The sequence below is a fragment of the Sciurus carolinensis genome, chromosome 10 (assembly GCF_902686445.1).
Source record: "Sciurus carolinensis chromosome 10, mSciCar1.2, whole genome shotgun sequence".
Lineage (NCBI taxonomy): Eukaryota > Metazoa > Chordata > Mammalia > Rodentia > Sciuridae > Sciurus > Sciurus carolinensis.
This window is the reverse complement of record NC_062222.1, coordinates 67,091,307-67,111,797: the sequence shown is the minus strand read 5'-3', so window position 1 is coordinate 67,111,797 and position 20,491 is coordinate 67,091,307. Positions and strand designations below refer to the sequence as shown.

At 38.3% G+C, this 20,491-nt stretch overlaps 1 pseudogene; it reads right to left on the bottom strand.

The window, feature by feature from the left end:
• The window catches only part of LOC124994213 (broad substrate specificity ATP-binding cassette transporter ABCG2-like), a 53,997-nt pseudogene extending 34,564 nt beyond the window's left edge, over nucleotides 1–19,433 (bottom strand).
• Between the last annotated feature and the right edge of the window lie 1,058 nt (nucleotides 19,434–20,491).

Sequence of the window (20,491 nt, the reverse complement as noted above, 5' to 3'; positions counted from 1 at the left end):
TTTAACCAATATTTCTCAAGGTATGTTCTGAGGGATATTTGTCACTGTCACTAAAAAAGTGAATCCATACTCAAATGTTTAATATGCTAATAGAAATGATGATTCCTTTTTTTAAATAATTGCCAAAATGATCAATAACTTTTATTTAACCTTTTTCTATATTCTTGAACATGAGATTATAGTAAGATTTCATGAATTGATGATTCTTCAAGAGATCAATGATAGTCTTCCAAAGATCAGGAAATATTTGGCAAATAAATAAATACTAAATCTTTCTATATGGACAATCCATTGATTTCAAGATCATCCAAATACAACCTCTGGTTAAAGGCTAAGTTTGAATTATATAAGTAAATAAATAGTTCAAACTAAAGTATGGTTATATGTCAAAAGATGCAAGATTTATAAGCTAAAAGTCATCAAACATTTTAACATTGAAAACTTAGAGAAATAGAAAAACACTAGATTAAGGACCCTACATCAAGTATCAGTAAACTATAGCCCACAGAACAAACAGGTCCACCACCTATCTTCATGAAGCCCATGAGCAAAAATGTTTGAGTCAATTTTTAATAGCTGGGAATAGGGGTGGTAAAGAATATTTCTTACAATACAAAATTTGTATGAAATTCAAATTGAATGTCCATGAATGAAGTTTTATCAGAACAGTCAGGATCATTTGTTTATGTATGAGCTATGGCTGGTTTCATGCTACAATGGCAGGGTTGACTACCCGAGAAAAAGAGCACCTAAGATCCTCAATTCTTAAAGTATTGCTGAACAAGCAACCTGGATCCCCCAGGCCTACTATTTGCACCTTATGAAAGCCAAGACCCAAAACAGGCACAACACAGATGCATTACAAATGTGTGTGTTCCGATTATGCCCTGTCCATGACACTTACATGTTTCTTTTTTTTCTGTTTTCACATTTATTTTTTTTAATTTTTAATTTTTATTTTTTTATTTTTATTTTTATTATTATTGTACACAAATGGGATACATGTTGTTTCTCTATTTGTACGTGGAGTCAAGGCATACCATTTGTGTAATCATACATTTACATAGGGCAATGATGTTTGATTCATTATTTTTTTCCCTTCCCCCCACCCCTCCCACCCCCCATTATATGTCCTCATCCGCTTATCAGCGAGATCATTCGTCCTTTAGTTTTTGGAGATTGGCTTATCTCACTTAGCATGATATTCTCCAATTTCATCCATTTGCCTGCAAATGCCATAATTTTATCATTCTTCATTGCGGAGTAATATTCCATTGTATATACATGCCACAGTTTCTTTATCCATTCATCAACTGAAGGGCATCTAGGTTGGTTCCACAATCTGGCTATAGTGAATTGAGCAGCAATGAACATTGATGTGGCTGTATCTCTGTAGTATGCTGATTTTAAGTCCTTTGGGTATAGGCCAAGGAGTGGGATAGCTGGGTCAAATGGTGGTTCCATTCCAAGCTTTCTGAGGAATCTCCATACTGCTTTCCAAAGAGGCTGCACTAATTTGCAACCTCACCAGCAATGTATGAGTGTACCTTTTTCCCCACATCCTCGCCAACACCTATTGTTGCTTGTGTTCTTGATAATCGCCATTCTAATTGGGGTGAGATGGAATCTTAGGGTAGTTTTGATTTGCATTTCCCTTATTACTACGGATGTTGAACATTTTTTCATATATCTGTTGATTGCTTGTACATCTTCTTCTGTGAAGTGTCTGTTCATTTCCTTAGCCCATTTGTTGATTGGATTATTTGTATTCTTCCTGTAGAGTTTTTTGAGTTCTTTATAGATTCTGGAAATTAGCGCTCTATCTGAAGTATGGTGGGCAAAGATATTCTCCCACTCTGTAGGCTCTCTCTTCACATTGCTGATAGTTTCCTTAGCTGAGAGAAAGCTTTTTAGTTTGAGTCTATCCCAGTTGTTGATTCTTGCTTTTATTTCTTGTGCTATGGGAGTCCTGTTAAGGAAGTCTGATCCTAAGCCAACAGGTTGAAAATTTGGACCTACTTTTTCTTCTATAAGATGCAGGGTCTCTGGTCTGATTCCGAGGTCCTTGATCCATTTTGAGTTGAGTTTTGTGTAGGGTGAGAGATAGGGGTTTAATTTCATTCTTTTGCATATGGTTTTCCAGTTTTCCCAGCACCATTTGTTGAAGAGGCTATCTTTTCTTCATTGCATATTTTTGGCCCCTTTGTCTAGTATGAGAAAACTGTATTTATTTGGGTTTGTGTCCATGTCCTCTATTCTGTACCTATCTATTTTGGTACCAATACCATGCCATTTTTGTTACTATTGCTTTTTAGTAGAGTTGAAAATCTGGTATTGCAATACCCCCTGCTTCGTTCTTGCTACTTAGGATTGCTTTAACTATTCTAGGTTTTTTATTCTTCCAGATGAATTTCATAATTCCTTGCTCTATTTCTGCAAGGTACATCATTGGGATTTTAATTGGAATTGCATTGAATCTGTATAGCACTTTAGGTAGTATGGCCATTTTGACAATATTAATTCTGCCGATCCAGGAACATGGGAGATCTTTCCATCTTCTACGGTTTTCTTTAATTTCTTTCTTTAGTGTTCTGTAGTTCTCATTGTAGAGGTCTTTCACCTCTTTTGTGAGATTGATTCCCAAGTATTTTATTTTTTTTGATGCTATTGTGAATGGGGTAGTTTTCCTAATTTCTCTTTCTGAAGATTCATCACTTATGTATAAAAATGCATTGGATTTATGAGCATTGATCTTGTAACCTGCTACTTTACTGAATTCACTTATGAGTTCTAAAATTTTTCTGTAGGAATTTCCAGGTTCCTCTAAATATATAATCATGTCGTCAGCGAACAGGGATAGTTTGAGTTCTTCTTTTCCAATTCATATCCCTTTAATTTCTTTGGTTTGTCTAATTGCTCTGGCTAGAGTCTCAAGGACGATGTTGAATAGAAGTGGTGAAAGAGGGCATCCCTGCCTTGTTCCAGTTTTTAGGGGGAACGCTTTCAGTTTTTCACCATTTAGAATGATATTGGCCATGGGCTTAGCGTAGATGGCCTTTACAATATTAAGGAATGTTCCCACTACCCCAATTTTTTCTAGTGTTTTGAGCATGAAGGGATGCTGTATATTATCGAATGCTTTTTCTGCATCTATTGAAATAATCATGTGATTCTTAACTTAAAATCTGTTGATATGGTGAATGACATTTATTGATTTCCGAATGTTGAACCAACCTTGCATCATTGGGATAAAACCCACTTGATCGTGGTGCACTATCTTTTTAATATATTTTTGTATGCGATTTGCTAAAATTTTGTTGAGAATTTTTGCGTTGATGTTCATTAAGGACATTGGTCTGAAATTTTCTTTCCTCGATGTGTCTCTGTCTGGTTTAGGTATCAGGGTGATATTGGCTTCATAGAACGAGTTTGGGAGGGTTCCCTCCTCTTCTATTTCATGGAGTACTTTGAGGAGTATTGGAATGAGCTCTTCTTTAAAGGTTTTGTAGAACTCGGCTGAGAACCCATCTGGTCCCGGACTTTTCTTTGTTGGTAGGCTTTTGATGACCTCTTCTATTTCATTGCTTGAAATTGGTTTATTTAAGTTGTGCATGTCCTCCTCATTCAGTTTAGGTAATTTATATGTCTCTAGAAATTTGTTGATGTCTTCGAGGTTTTCTGTTTTGTTGGAGTATAGATTTTCAAAATAGCTTCTAATTATGTTTTGTATTTCACTTGTGTCTGTTGTGATGTTTCCTTGTTCATTCCAAATTTTAGTAATTTGAGTTTTCTCCCTCTTTCTCTTTGTTAGTGTGGCTAAGGATTTATCAATTTTGTTTACTCTTTCAAAGAACCAACTGTTTATTTTGTTAATTTTTCCAATTGTTTCTTTTGTTTCAATTTCGTTGATTTGGGCTCTGATTTTAACTATTTCCTGTCTTCTACTACTTTTGGTGTTGGTCTGCTCTTCTTTTTCTAGGGCATTGAGCTGTAGTGTTAAGTTGTTTATTTGTTGATTTCTACTTCTTTTTTTGAATGCGCCCCATGAAATAAATCTTCCTCTAAGTACTGCTTTCATAGTGTCCCAGAGATTTTGATATGATGTGTCTTTGTTCTCGTTTACTTCTAAGAATTTTTTTATTTCCCTCCTGATGTCTTCTGTTATCCATTCATCATATAATAGTGTATTATTTAATCTCTAGGTATTGGAGAAATTTGTTTTTTATTCTGTCATTTATTTCTAATTTCAATTCATTATGATCTGATAGAATACAAGGTAGTATCTCTATCTTCTTGTATTTGCTAACAGTAGCTTTGTGGCATAAAATATGGTCTATTTTAGAGAAGGATCCATGTACTGCTGAGAAGAAAGTGTACAGTTCTTTGTTGGATGGTATATTCTATATATGTCTATTAAGTCTAAATTGTTGATTGTGTTATTGAGATCTATGGTTTCTTTATTCAATTTTTGTTTGGAAGAACTATCCAGTGGTGAGAGAGGTGTGTTAAAATCGCCTAGTATTATTGTGTTGTGGTCTATTTGATTTCTGGAATTGAGAAGGATTTGTTTGACGTACATGGATGAGCCAATGTTCAGGGCATAGATATTTATGATTGTTATGTCTTGCTGATTTATGCTTCCCTTAAGCAGTATGTAATGTCCTTCTTTATCCCTTCTGACTAGTTTTGGCTTGAAGTTCACATTATCTGAAATGAGGATGGATACTCCAGCTTTTTTGCTGTGTCCCTGTGCATGGTATGTTTTTCCCCATCCTTTCACCTTTAGTCTATGGGTATCTCTTCTATGAGATGAGTCTCTTGCAGGCAGCATATTGTTGGATTTTTCTTTTTAATCCAATCTGCCAGTCTATGTCTTTTGATTGATGAGTTCAGGCCATTAACATTCAGGGTTATTATTGTGATATGATTTGTATTCCCAGTCATTTGACTCATTTTGTTTTTGACATGACTTGGTTTCTCCTTTATTTGGCTATTCCTTTAGGCTAGCGCCTCCTGTTGCTGATTTGCATCGTTGTTTTTCATCTCTTCCTCATGGAATATTTTGCTGAGAATGTTCTGTAATGCTGGCTTTCTTTTGTAAATTCCTTTAGCTTTTGTTTATCATGGAAGGATTTTATTTCATCGTCAAATTTGAAGGTAAGTTTTGCTGGGTATAAGATTCTTGGTTGGCATCCATTTTCTTTCAGGGCTTGGTAAATGTTGTTCCAGGTCCATCTAGCTTTTAGGGTCTGGATTGAAAAATCTGCTGATATTCTTATTGGTTTCCTCTGAATGTAATTTGATTCTTTTCTCTCGCGGCCTTTAAAATTCTGTCTTTATTTTGTATGTTATGTATTTTCATAATAATGTGCCTTGGTGTGGGTCTGTTGTAATTTTGTATATTTGGAGTTCTATAAAACCTCTTGTACCTGGTTTTCCATTTCATTCTTCAGATTTGGGAAATTTTCTGATATTATTTCATTGAATAGATTGTTCATTCCTTTGGTTTGTTTCTCTAAGCCTTCCTCAATCCCAATAATTCTTAAATTTGGCCTTTTCATAATATCCCATAATTCTTGTAGATTCTGTTCATGATTTCTTACCATCTTCTCTGTTTGGTCAACTTTGTTCTCAAGATTAAATATTTTTCTTCAATGTCTGAGGTTCTGTCTTCCAGGTGTTCTATCCTATTGCTTATGCTTTCTATGGAGTTTTTAACTTGGTTTATTGTTTCCTTCATTTCAAGGATTTCTGTTTCCTTTTTTTTTTTTCAGTATCTCTAACTCTTTATTGAAATGATCTCTTGCTTCCCATATTTGGTCTTTTAACTGTTGATTGGTGCGATCATTTAATGCCTGCATTTGCTCTTTCATCTCCTCCTTCAATGCCTGCATTTGCTCTTTCATCTCCTCCTTTGCTTCTCTGATTGTTTTAATTATGTACACTGTGAACTCCCTTTCTGACATTTCTTCTGCTGTGCTGTCATTGGGTTCTATTGATGTAGTATCTAGGTTTGTTTGGGACATTTTCTTCCCTTGTTTTCTCATATTGGTCAGTTGTCAGTGGGAATCTGAGATATTGCAGATTTCCTCTATTGGCTTATAGTGTCCCGGTAGATTTCCAGTGTATCACCTCCCAGCCTTCAGTAGCCTGAAGTCTTGGAGGAACTTGATAATGCAGTGCTTCCGAAGAAAGCTGCCCCTAGCCCCCTATTGGTTCCAGGGCTTGGAGCTGGCTCTGTGCAGAAAGGCTCTCACTGGGGGCCCGCACCGTGCAGCTGGCCGTGTGGGGGGAGCCCATCGCTGGAGTGTGGAAGGCTACCTGGGGAAGACTCTAGCTGCCCTGCCCTGCTCTGATAAGCCACCCCTATCTGTGCCTGCCGCCCAGGCCAAGTTTCGTCCAGTGGGGTAGACTCACTCCGTGACTCTATTTTTGTCCAAGTCTCTCAATGCCTCCCCTTCTTGAGTCCTGGGTTCTGGAGCGACTGGAGATGCAGTCACCTTCTATGCCGCCATCTTGGATCACCCTGTGGAAAGTGCCTGCGGCCGGAGTGGGCACAGCCGCCTGGAGAAGTCTCTGGCTGCCCTGCCCTGATCCCAGAGGCTGCTTGCAGATTGAAACTCTCCGTTGGCTCGGGGACTTGTGGCTGGCTCTATGTAGAAAGGCTCTCACTGGGCGGTCTGTTCCGAGAAGCTAGCCTTGAAAGGCGCCTCCCACCGCAGGGGGCCGGGCTGCTTGGGTAAGTCTCTGTCTGCCCTGTCCTGGTCCCTGAAGCTGCTTTCGGGCCGGAGCATGCCACGCTGGCTCCGGGACTTGGAGCTTGTTCTGATGAGAAAAAGGTCTTACATGTTTTTTGAACAAGACACCTATAAACCAATTTAGAGACAAGTAAGAAAAACTTAATTCATAAATCACACTGAAGAATCAACTCATTTCATCATCTCACTGTTGAACAATGGGCAAACAAGGTTGATGGACCTGACTCACATGATATGTTTCTAAATGACATCAAATCTACTACCAAAGAACAAAATGTTACCCTTGGTGGACAGGACACAAAAGCGCCTGTGTTCTGACAGGAATGCCAAATCATAAGAACCAAAAATGTTTGGAGCAAAGGACAGCATAGCTGAAATAGGGACACGGGCTCTCAAAAACACTTGAAAGGCTCATGCTGGGAAGTCAGTGTATTTCATCAGAGCCAACAACATGCCACCTTCTCATACTTAACAGAAACTCAGTGACATAATAAAAACTTCAGGTGTCCCTCAGCACCTGGTCTCAACTGTAAACCAACCCTCTTCTCCTCACCTCGTTCCCTCTCCCTCCCTTTTCTATCCCTTCTCTGCTGGAACTTCTGCATAGGTCCAGGTGGCATATTTTCTCTATTCAGTTATCATTACTCTGCCCTCATAAGAAAATAAGCTACAAGAGCAAAGATTTAATTTTATCCATTTTATCCACTACTATATTAGAGTCTCAAAAACACAACACATGACCTTGGGTTTGAACTTTTGGAAGGAATCAGGGAATAACAATGGATAGTTACTAGAAAACCACACACGTGGTTCACACTGCCTTTACATTTAACAAGAAAATTTCCACTAAGACCATTCGTTATGGCTTGTTTAAACAACAAAAATTCTGAGAGAGTACCTGTTTTACTTGTTCAATTCACTATTTCTCTATCCCAAATGAAGTGGTACAGATGACAAGTGGATGGAAGGCTGGGCAGAAGGTACACATAATCCCCAAGTAGACCACATTTGAACCAAATAGCTCCCACGTGAGTACTTCACAGCCCAACAAAAAGAATCTGTCAGGTTACCTGAGCTATAGAGGCCTGGGGATTGCCCAGTAAATTTTTGAATGAACACTTGCTAATCCATCTGAGCTGATGACAGAAGGAGGTGACGTATGTGATCTCCCTGAAGGCTGAGCTCCTCTTCTTCTTCTGATCTCCTGAGAGTTGATCTAACTCAGCTTTTGTGTCTCTGCAGAAAGAGGAGCTGGTGTAAAACTCAGCTAATTTTTCTATGACTGGCTTTCTTTCTTGAAGTCTCTTCAGAATTGTTTGCTTTGGAGTAAAAGTGGACAATGAAGGGAAATATTTTTAACAGGTAACAACTGATTTAACCCAATTTTCTGTGACCCTTTTTTGCACTGCTTTTGAATTTCAAAGGTTGAGTATATAAAAATTACTAGCTTTATTATTGCTTTACACATTACAAAAACACAGCTAATTGAACTGGATACTGCCATGAGCTTATGGATACAGCAAATCAATTACCTTTTCCTATTTGGGCTCTCTTTTTTGTTGTTGTTGTCACTGCTGTTTTGTTTTATTAGAGTTTTATTGTTATACATACTAGTTGGATTCATCCCAACAAAATCATACATGCATGGAATTCAATTTCAATTCACGTTCCCTTCCTGTTCCCTACCCTCATTCTCCTTCCTCTACCCTCTATTTACCTATTTTTAATTAATTTTTTCTACTTATACATAAAGGTGAAATTCCCTGTGTTGTATGTGTTTATGCACATAGCGTGATTTTTAAAAATTCATTCCACATTTCCTCCCCTTTCCCATCCCTCCTCTCTTCCTCTCAATCTCCTTCTATTCTACTGATCTTCCCTGTATCTTTATGATATCTGATCCTCCATTCTTCTTTCCTTTATTTTGCTCTGGTGTCCATATATGAGAGAGAACCTTCAAACTTTCATTTTTGGAGTCTGGCTTATTTTATTTAGCATGATGTTCTCCAGTTTCATCTGTTTACCAGCAAATGGCATAATTTCATTCTTCTGTAAAGCTAAGTAAAACTCCATTGTGAATATATACCAAAATTTCTTAATCCATTCATCTATGGATGGTAACTCCAGGTTGATTCCATAATTTTGGTATTGTAAATTGTGCTGATATAAACATTGAGGTGGCTATATTGCTACACTATGCTCCTTTTAGTTCTTGTCAATAAATATCAAAGAGTAGGATAGGTGGGTCATAAAGTGGTTCCATTCCTAGTGTTTTGAGGAATCTCCATACTGCTTTCTGGTGAACTCTAATTTTTAAAATAGGCCTATTATACAGTTATAAATCTTTACGTAAAAATGTGGTCCTTGCTTTATACTATTTGCTAATGCATAAAGTATCAAGTTTGTATTTTTTAAAATACCATAAACAATGAGAATATTTATTTTTAGTGGAAACTCTGCTTATAACAAGACAGTATCATATATAGGCTTATTTATTAATTAATGTAAAAACACCCACAGAACAGAGCATCAACATGAATTCACAAAACCAGGTTTTAATGAGCTATCACATTGCTAAATGTCAGTCAGATCAATTAGGCAAAATGTGTGAATCTAAGAGACTCACATACCTTCACAGTCTTCTATTTCTGTTTAATACCACAGCAGAGGAGTCTCCATTAATGACATTCAGAAAGAAGTCCGCAGGGTTGTTATAGGGCTCCCAATGGTAATCTATGAAAAAAGACACCCCAAGCACTCAACCATTGATGTCTTAGAAAATAAGGACTCACTTCCAGAGGGTGATGGAGGTGAGGCTAGGGCTGAGAAAATGTACCAAATTCTCCTTCATCTTCTTATACTCTTTTCCTCTCACTAATTTATCCTTTCTTCTTAACATTCAATCACACAGTATTTCAAAAACTGTTTCTTAGCAAAAACAAACAAACAAAATAATACTCCAAAGAAATCTTGGGACTCTCTCAGAACATTTTATATTTGTCGTTACCTATCATAAATCCTGAAACCCAAAACAGCTGTCACTAGTACTATCACAAATTCTTCAAAATATAAATCTAAGTCCAAGGGGGTAAAAAAGTTAACTATGCAGTTCATTTTGCTGAGTTCACCTAGGGAATGCTAGACTGGCAGTGCACATGTCAGAAATGATTGAATCTATACCTTCTAAACTCAGAGGTCCAAACGATCACCTCTCATGCTGCCATAATCCTATACCCAGAACAAATCCCCAGAGCAGCATTATCAAGAGAACGTGACTAGCACAGTACACCTAACTCTCAACTCAACTTCCTGTAGCACAATCATCTGAACTTGGCCTGAAGTCCATCTCTTAAGTTCATCTCCTCTAGATTCCCCAGACCTATATATGCTTGATTATTTTTAAATGACAAAGATTAAATAAAAATTTAGAAAGAGAATAGTGAATATTTACAACTATATGTGGGGTTGTAGAGAAACATCTATAATCATAACCTGATATCTCTAAAATAAAGCAGATTTCATGAGCCATTTAAAAAACCACAATTAAATCAGAAATACAATGAACAGAAATGACTGCCCATCAAATTCAGATTTAGGACTAGCCATTCTACCAATGAATAAGTCAATTACCCTTCCATTCAAAGCCTAAGTCTGCAATCTATTGTTACTAAAAAATTAGGTAGCATATCCATGCACCCTCATCAAGGCAGTGTAAGAATCACATGCAAGAGGAAAAATGAGGCTGGGGAGATAGCTGAGTTGGTAGAGTGCTTGCCTTGCAAGGACAAGGCCCTAGGTTCAATCCCCAGCACTGCCAAAAAAAAAAAAAAAAAAAAAAAAAAAAAGAGGAAAAATGAATGAACCATCCTCTCTTCTATGGTCAAGAAATCAATGATATTGGGACTTAACAAAAAATATTTAACCGACAGAATAAGTGACTACAAGTCTAATCAATTAGTTACCTGAATTTTAAAGGAAAAGTCACCATAACTGAGAAGCAGCAAAGACCTAGGGCCAGTAGAAACCCTCATTTGTGCGACACAACACACACACACACACACACACACACCATACACACAGAAGACCGGAGAGAAGGAAAGAGACCTAAGCAACAAGCAAGTCCTGTAAAATGAAGAAAATTCTCGCACCAAACTGACCCAAGATGCTTTAGAGTGGTAGAACCCAAAAATCCAACAGCACACCTATTGACCTCTGTTTCCCCACAAGAGACTAATGAATGAAGGACCAGTGGCATGACAAAGGTCAAACCACACCTGCTGATTCAAAGTATCCCAAAGCCTCCTGTGCAGGACCATGGAACATTAGTTCTCCTGAGGCCAATAAGGCGAGGCTGTCGAACAGCTTGAAGATGGAATAGCGAGGCTGATGAATGGAGAAGATGATTGTTCGTCCCTGCTTAGACATCCTAAGTTAAAAAAAAGAAAATAAGCATCGTTAAGCATCTAAACCTTGCACTTCTTGATAAAATACTTTCTTTATTCCCACTGTTACCTCCGTTGTTCTCAATTCAATATCATTTTTCTTTACTGACTTTTCATCTCATCCTACATAACCAATTTGTTAGGAGGGGAACCTAAATTCAATTGCTTTCATGAAAAAGAAAAAGCACTAGGGAGTATAGCTCAGTAGTCATGCTTAATGCATATAAGACCCTGAGTTCAATCCTCGGGACAAAAAAAAAGCAAAACCTAGTTTTGTTTTGTTTTGTTTTTTGGTACTGGGGATTGAACCCAGAGGGGCTTAACCAATGAGCCACATTCCCAGCCCATTTTACTTTTTATTTAGAGACAGGGTCTCACTGATTGCTTATTAGGGCTTTGCTAAATTGCTGAGGTTGGCTTTGAATTTGCAATCCTCCTGCCTCGGCCGCCCTACCTAATGGGATTACAGGCATGTGCCACAGTGCCTGGACAGAAGTTTTAAAGTAGGGTGCATCAACAATCTAAAAGCCATTAGAATGCTCATTGACAAAGCGGGTTCCTGGACAGTCTTCCCAGACACTGGATTAGACTGGAGGGAAAGTGGTACTAGCAATTCATATTATTAAAAAGCACCCCCCCCCCAGGTATCGCTAAGCACACCCAAGTTCTAGAACTCATTATGGACTAAACATTAAAACAATGATTGTATGCCCAGTTCTCACTGATCACTTAAGTCTTCTAGCTCTTTAACAACAGGTTCTCATTCTTCTGCCTGAGGACACAGCTCACTTACTAGGCACTGGCCATGTCTTTGATAAATGCTTTAGTGATAATCTCATCTCAACTTTTACAATGGTGTTATAAGGTAGTTCCCATATTATCATTTCCTTCTTTCTATACATCAGGTTAAAGGTCAAGCAACTGGCCTAGGCAGTCACAGTTACTAGAAGGGCAAGGTCTACTTTGATCTCTGGTCTCATTCCATGGAAGAAATAGAAACTACCTTTCCACAGAAGTTATTTCGTACAGACAGAGGAAACAAAATCGCAAAACCATTGTTTAAACTGTCATTTAAAAGGTTTATGAGAAGCAACACTTCAATTAAGCATTTGGAATGAGTGAAGAAGAAAAAGGTACTCAAGGAAGAAGGACAAGATGAACAAAGTATGAAATAAGAAGATTTTAGCACGGAACTACACAAGAAACTCAAAGTCACAAAGCAAGGAGGGTGCCTGCTAGGTGAAGAAGCTCACTAAAGAGACGGCAGCAAAACAGGCACATGATGAACCCTTCACTCAGACTCTGGAACTTTAGTGCACAGACAATAGGGAATTGGTTAAAGCACTCAAAGCAGAAAGTGGGATTGCATGGGGCTGATTCCAAGTGTGGCCTGAGGACTGGTGGCATAGTATCAGTATGATCTCTTACAATCTTGGGCTCTGCCTGTGACCTACAGAAACAAAATCTGCATTCTAACTGGACCCCGGGTGATGAATATGCACAGCAGAGCTTGGGAAGACTGAACAGAGCTCCCTGCATGGGGCAGGGTGCCTGTGTGCTGAGCAGAGCAAATCACAAAACAGTTACAACATTTTGTACCAACTCCTCAGTCTCTAATGAATACACTTGCACATATAGACAATAACATATTGCAGATATGTTTCCTCACATGGGCAACTGAATCTCAGACTTAAAACATCTAATATCTTATTCTTTCCATTTCTTCTCTCTTAGCATAGAAACTTGCTCAAGAAAACAAAAGCAACAGGGGTAGCAAGTTAGCAATAGAGAGGGGAAGTCATGAATGTGGTGTCTGGAAACTTAAAAGCTGAGGCAAAGAGGTGTCCAGGGGTGGTGGACAAAGGGAGTGGTCAGATCATTTGGTAGACTGTTTTTATTAGACAATTAAATTACTTATTTGAGCAAGTAAGTGAATATATTGGGAAAATGTCAATCATTTCTCTGTCTGCTATCACTTACAAACATGGAAATGGCAAAAACAAAATAACATGGAGGTTTCAGAATTAAAATATCATGAACTCATGATGCATGTATTTAGTAATGAATGTATTTAATATACATACATCTATAACTGCTTTTCTGTAACTTTATGTCTTTCTATTAAAAAACAGACATATACATATATTTATATTTGCAAATGGAATGTAGAAACATACTTCTACATCTTACAAACATACACACACATGCACATACTTATGTTTCCTAGGTATGCCTCCTAAAGGTCTAGAAGCAATGCCACTCCAATAGCAGTGAGCACAGTGACCAACCAGATTTTGGTTTCTAATTAACTAACTGAAAGGAACCAGGATCCATCCCCAAATGGCTGACAGAAGTACAACATGAACATGAAACATCATAGTAACCATATAGAAAGAAAGGTTGGAAGAATGATTAGGGAGAAGTCAAAAGAACACAAAAGACACATTGAAGTGGCTTTCACTGGACAAAATCAGGATCAATTTGATCATTACAACAGTGAAGAACAACAGATTCCAAAATATTACACCACACAGGAAATGAATAGGGGAGGAGGAAAAACCTCTTCCTTAGATACAATATCAACAATGACCTGTTAGGCAACTTTCACAAGAGTTATTGATGTATGCTCAAACTTGTGGGGAGAGATGTTATGAGGACACAATCTTGGGATAATAGTCAATTATCTTCCCCCAACAAAATACCAATCTATTACAATGGGAAAAATAATTTCCCAGCAGACACCAACATGATCAGGGAATCAAAGTGCACACCACTTGCGGTGGGTGCAGTCCTGGGTATGTAGCACTGAGAGCTCAGCATCAGTTCACGCCCAAGTCAGCTCATGGAAATCTAGGTGAAAAGAATTAAGAATTATATTACAATATTAATTATATGACAATCAAGTCATTATAGTAATCAGACTACTTTCTCTATATTTTTGTTATGTTTAAAATTCCATAAAGTCAAAATTTTCAATCAACAGGATTACAGGAATTCTAAGACATCTACAACTGCCTTTATACCTGGCCTACAAATCCAAGCAAGCAAGTTAAGGCAATGAGTGCTTAAAGGCTAAGAACAGGCCTGGGGAGCAGCTCAGGGGTAGAGCACTTGCCCAGAATAAGATTCCTGGGTGCACCGAGACAAATAAAATGGTAACAGAATAAAAGAAACTGCCTTACTGGAATGACAAAAATCAAGTGAACACAGATGACAAAAATCAAGTAAACACAGATAAAGCAAAGAAAACATCACTCAGAAAAAAAAAAAGTGGTAAATGATGGCATCACAGGATCATTCTTCCAAACAAAATACAATAAAATATACTTTACATAAAATTGCTAGCAAATATAGGAAGCAGCAGCCAGGAAAAAAAAAAATTCCTGGGGATGTTCCAAGGAGGGGAGATCACAGGACTCAACACTAGCTATACATTCTAAACAGCCCCTAATCACCAAAACTCCAAATATCTGCTCAAGCAAATCTTCCTTATGATTAGTAAACTGTAAGTTCACTTGGTTCCTCTCATTTTCTCTTCTTGATCCTGCACAACCCACAAAAAGGACTTATTTTGTCCACTCTTTGTTACTTCTGACCACAACTGTACCTCTCAAACCGACCAGTGGTATAGAATAGAAGACAGAGAGGAAAACTCACATACGTACAAGTTATCTCATACTAGACAAAGATGCCAAAAGCATGCAATGGAGAAAAGATAGCCTCTTCAACAAACGGTGCTCACAAAACTGGAAATCCATATGCAGGTAAAATGAAATTAAACCCCTCTCACCTTGTATAAACTCAACTCAAAATGAATCAAGGATCTAGGAATTAGACCTGAGACCCATCACCAAATAGAAGAAAAAGGAGGCACAAATCTTCATCATGTTGGCTTAGGACCAGACTTCCCTAGCAAGACTCCCAGAGCACAAGAAATAAAAGCAAAAATCAATAAATGGGATGGATTCAAACTAAAAAGCTTTTTCTCAGTAAAAGAAACATTCAAAATGTGAAAAGAAAGCCTTCAGAGTGGGAGAAAATCTTTTCCACACGCACTTCAGATAGAGCTCTAATCTCCAAAATGTATAAAGAACTTATAAAACTTTACACCAAAAATGCAAAGAACCCAGTCAATAAATGGGCTAAGGAACTGGACAGACACTTCACAGAAGAAGATCTACAGGTGATCAACATATATATGAAAAAGTGCTCATCATCTCTAGTAATTAGAGAAATGCAAATTAAACCACCCTAAGATTTCATCTAACTCTAATTAGAATGGCTATTATCAAGAACACAAGCAATAACAGATGTTGGTGTGGATGTGCAACTCCATTGCTAGTGGAGTTGCAAATTGTTGCAGCCACTATGGAAACCAGTATGGAGATTTCTCAGAAAACTTGGAATGGACCCACCATTTGACCCAGGTATCCCACTCCTTGGTTTATACCCAAAGGACTTAAAATCAGCATACTACAGTGATGCAGCCACATCAATGTTCATAGCAGCTCAATTCACAATAGCTAGACCGTGGAACCAACCGAGATGCCCTTCAACTGACGAATGGATAAAGAAGCTGTGGTATATATACAGAATGGAATATTACTCAGCCATAAAGAAGAATAAAATTATGGCATTTGCTGGTAAATGGATGGAGTTGGAGAATACCATGCTAAGTGAAATAAGCCAAGCCCAAAACACCAAAGGCCAAATGTTTTCTCTGATAAGTGAATGATGATACATAAGGGGAGGGAAGAAGTGGCGGTGGGTGGGGCGGGCAAGAGAAGAATGTAGGAACTGTGGATGGTGTAGAGGAAAACAGGGTGGGAGGTGGTGGGAGAAGGGAAGACAGTAGACTGCGACAGACAGTATTACCCTATGTATATGTATGATTACGAATGGTGTGAATCTACATTGTGTACAACCATAGTAATGAAAAGTACCCCATTTGTGTACAATGAATCAAAATGCAGTATGTAAGAATAAATTTTTAAAATAAATAAATAAATAAAAATAAAAATAAATACCTGTAAAAATATAGGGAAAAAAAAAAAAAGCACCTAAGAGTCTGGCATATAAAGAGTGTGGAAATAAGTACTGGCAGAAGAAAGGGAAGAAGGGAGAAAAGGAGGAAGGGGAGGAGATAAAACTGCCAAAGAAATGCTATAGAAAAGTAACTTGGTCACTACACAAATTATAAATCCTAATGTGACTGAATATAGTTAGGAAAACCAAATTATGCCAAAGTGAAATAGGAATGACCCTTGGATTCTCATTCTTTATCAATTCCAAAAATATACCTTAAAAAAGCATGGAACAAAGTCCCTGGAGGAAGAGAGGGGAGAAAGCCTTAAAAAGAGAGAAGAGAGAAACAGGAAGGAGAAAAGTTAGGTGCAGAGGCATCAGATGAGCCCATGGCACTGACAACGAGGGTGGGAGGCCCACGGAAAGGCCGTGTGCGGGGCCCTTTTACACAGGGACACACTCCCACCAGATTCAACCACATTAGATGGTTTCTCCACTTAACTTCCCGTCCCTACTATGCAATTAATCACTATGCCCATCATGACAGAAAGCAGTCTGTGACCACCACCTTAGGAAACTTCTGACTAAGGTCCATTGTCCACACAGGGAGGTCCTCTTTCCTGGCTAGGACTCTATCAGGTTTTCTCACATTACCTGGAATCTGCCACTTTACTCAGACCCAACTCTTCAATGACCTTGTTGATCCGCTCATTTTTTTCATGATTTGTTGTCGTTGTGGGAAGCCGAAGAGCCACTGAGAACTGTAAGTTTTCTCTCACTGTCAGGGTGCCCATCACGACATCATCCTGAAGGGAAACATGGGATTTCAATGAGACACACTGAATCTTTTCTAAAACCATCACTCTGATATATTAACTTAATCCATGAAAACAATATAACCAAGGTGACGTTCTAGTTAATGGTAACTTTCAACTCTACAAACTTCAGGGACTCCACAGACAGACAACCTCAACACCCAAGGGAGTCATTTTCAGGCTTCCACCTGCACACCCAGGTGAAGCACAGGTACTCACGGTGACTAACCATACACTTCCAGACCACTTTGTATGAGGACGTGGACAATACACACCTTCTAGAGGAAGGAAAAAGGTGCCAGAAGGGCAAAAAGGACAAACAGCAGACCCTTTTGGAAATAGTAAAACTGGTAAATTGATAGCACTTGCACCACAGGGATCCTGTTCCAGGTCTTCTCTGTCTTTCCATTTAATCTCACCCTAATCTTAAGGGAGATACAAAAGGTTAAAAAAGTTGGTTCCATGAGAGCTGGGTTCCAGGTCACATACTCAGTCTGGAAGCACACTAAATTATAAGGCATCTCCCATACAGAAACAGAGGAACCACGAAAGGTAAAATCACGAATACTTACTTGAACCACATAACCTGAATTACATTTGAAAATTGGCAGGTCGAGGAGCTCCATTGACCAAACATCTCCAGATAATCCATGTGGATCTTTCCTTGCAAGCTAAAACGTCTAACAACCTGTAAAAGGACATACGTGTAGTATCTTTTTCCCTCCAACACAGGCCATTTCTCTCTGCTACTCTGAATCCAAATTCTGCTCAAGTTAAAAAATTAGTCAAGTGATCCATGATTTAACCCAAATATACATATATATATATATATATATATATATATACACACACACATATGTATTTAAAGCACACACATATGTAGATATGTGTTCATATTTATTCAAATTCTCATCTTCTTTTTCATCATGTAATAATGAAAGCTTCAAAAATATAAAAGCAAACAACATTGGCTTATCGAGCAATGAAACTCCCTAGTGACCTTCTGGCTTGACTGAAGGTCCCAACCAAGAAATAGGCTCCTGTACCTAAGAGTCATGTCTTCAGTTCGACCTGCTGCTCCATGTCCTCCTTTTTATTCCTTCCCCTTAGGTCATAATACGGCCCACTGCTGTATGCCAATCACTTTATCATGCCATGTTAGTAAACCTGACCTAATAAGACTTCCTGGTCCTTGAGATAAAACCACAAGCTAGCCCAACTACATGTTATCCACAGAACCTAAGAACCAGATTGGACATACATAGCAAAGACTTAATATCCACATAAAGGTGATTTTTTTGAAGCACACTAAAATTTCCCAGAATAGGTCTACTGATACTTTCTGTCATACTCAAGAGGATTTGCCTCCACCTGTGAGTCCCAGAATGGCATTAAGACCAGGTTTCATGATACCACTATAAACACAAAAACAAACAGAATTATTGTTCCACTTTAAACAAAGTTCTACTAATTTGTGGTCTACATCAAATATACTCAGTGAAGTTTGATGAAACTACAAACTGAAAACAAGCACCAATTTAAAAGAGAAAAAATGAACGGTTGGTTAATAGAAGCCTAGTACATAGAGGATGTCAATCACTACTCAGGACTAACAGTAAAGGTGGCTCAGGTCCCTAAACATTCCTTTGATTGATCTCTAAACTACTTATCCCTTTTGGAAAATGATACATCTAATGTTCAAGGATCCTTGAAATTAGCCTGAAGATATAGGCTCAGTGGAAGATCCAGTGCTTAACATGCAGGAGGCCCTGGGTTCCATCCCCAGCAACAACAACAAAAATTCCTTGAAATAAGAAATAGATTCTCATGAAGCTCCCTTAACACACTGTAAAACACATGACAGCTTCTGAGAAATATCTGATGATCAGTATCTTCAAACAGCCTCACTTGAAACCCAGTCAAGTTCTACATAAGTAATCACAGATTGATAGAATATCAGTAGTAGTCTTTGTACTACTAAAATCTGATCGGAACAAAAAACATCTAAAGTAGAAATCCAAAGGTTAGAAGGAAGTACTCCTGAGGATAAGAAAGCGTCCCCAGTGCTTAGGACCAAAACATCACCAGTTAGAAAAAGCAAAACACACACAATAAAGTTAGATAATTCCCCTCCTTGTTAAGTGTCCGAGAGTGGACAGGAAAATGATCAGTTTACAACTGGGAGACATCCCTGCTGTAGGGGATGTCCTTTAGGGATGTGCAGGCCCAGAACAGATACCAATATGCTTCTTCCTTTTCATTATATAATAAGAAAACTCAAAAATATAAAAACAAAACAACATTGGCCTAGCAATGACCTCTCAAATGACCTTCTGGCTGACTGATGCTGGTGGTCCCAACCAAGAAAATATGCTCCTTTACCTGAGATTCATGTTCATGGGCATGAGAAAGAGAAAACAGAGGCCACACTCGGCCCATTCAGAACCCTGGTGTTTACACCCAGTCTACCTTTAGGATTTGTAAGTAGGCAGATATATTCCACAGAGTATGGAGTCCAAGAGCAAGGTCACACCTGACAGTAATTCATTCTCAGATTAATAATTCCCAGAGGTCAATCCTACGACTACACAACTCTCATGAGTGATGAACTTCCCAGTGCAACTTCCCCACAGCTCTTAGGAGGACCTCAGCGTCAGCGAGGACTATGGCACCTGATCTGTCACAATCGTACCATAGCTGCTGGGGGCGGAGGCAAAATGTATCTTTCACTTTGCTCTTTAAATCTGAGGATACTCTCACTGAAACATCAGATGAAGACAGTGAGAACCTGGCAAACCTGGAGCAAGCTATGACAGAAAAATCTCTTATTCTTTTGGTGGCTTTTCCCCCATGCAGTGCAAAACACACTCAGGAAAGGGTTGACTTTCAACGTGCATTTATCTTTAGCGCTGGATGCATCTTCTTTAATAATAGCTACCAAGTAACTGCTTGTGAAATGACCAGAAATGAGCCTGTCATTCACTCAGGTTTTACTGCCAGGAAAGCTTTCCACATTTTTAAAATACTAATCAAGGGAGGGAAAACAGGAGATCATGAACCAAAAATGAATTCTATGCATGTATGAGATTTTCAGGATGAATCCAACTACTATGTATAACTACAAAGCTCTAATAAAAATAAAATACCTACTTTACCAAATCATCCTGAATGACTCAACCATAAACTGAATGTGAATGTATTAAAGACAAAGAATTTTACAATTTCCTGCATTTGATTTATTTTGACAGAAAACAACAAAAATGTGTGATTACAAATGCAAGAGTTCCAATCTGGAGCAGGGACTAATTCCACCTCCATCCACTTAGCACAATTATTAAGTGTCTACTGCGTACATAGGAGATACTCTTTCAGATCTGGGGATGGAGCTCAGCGGTTAAGAGTACTTGCCTAGCAAGTAGGAGCCCCTGGGTTCAATTCCCAGCATGGGAGA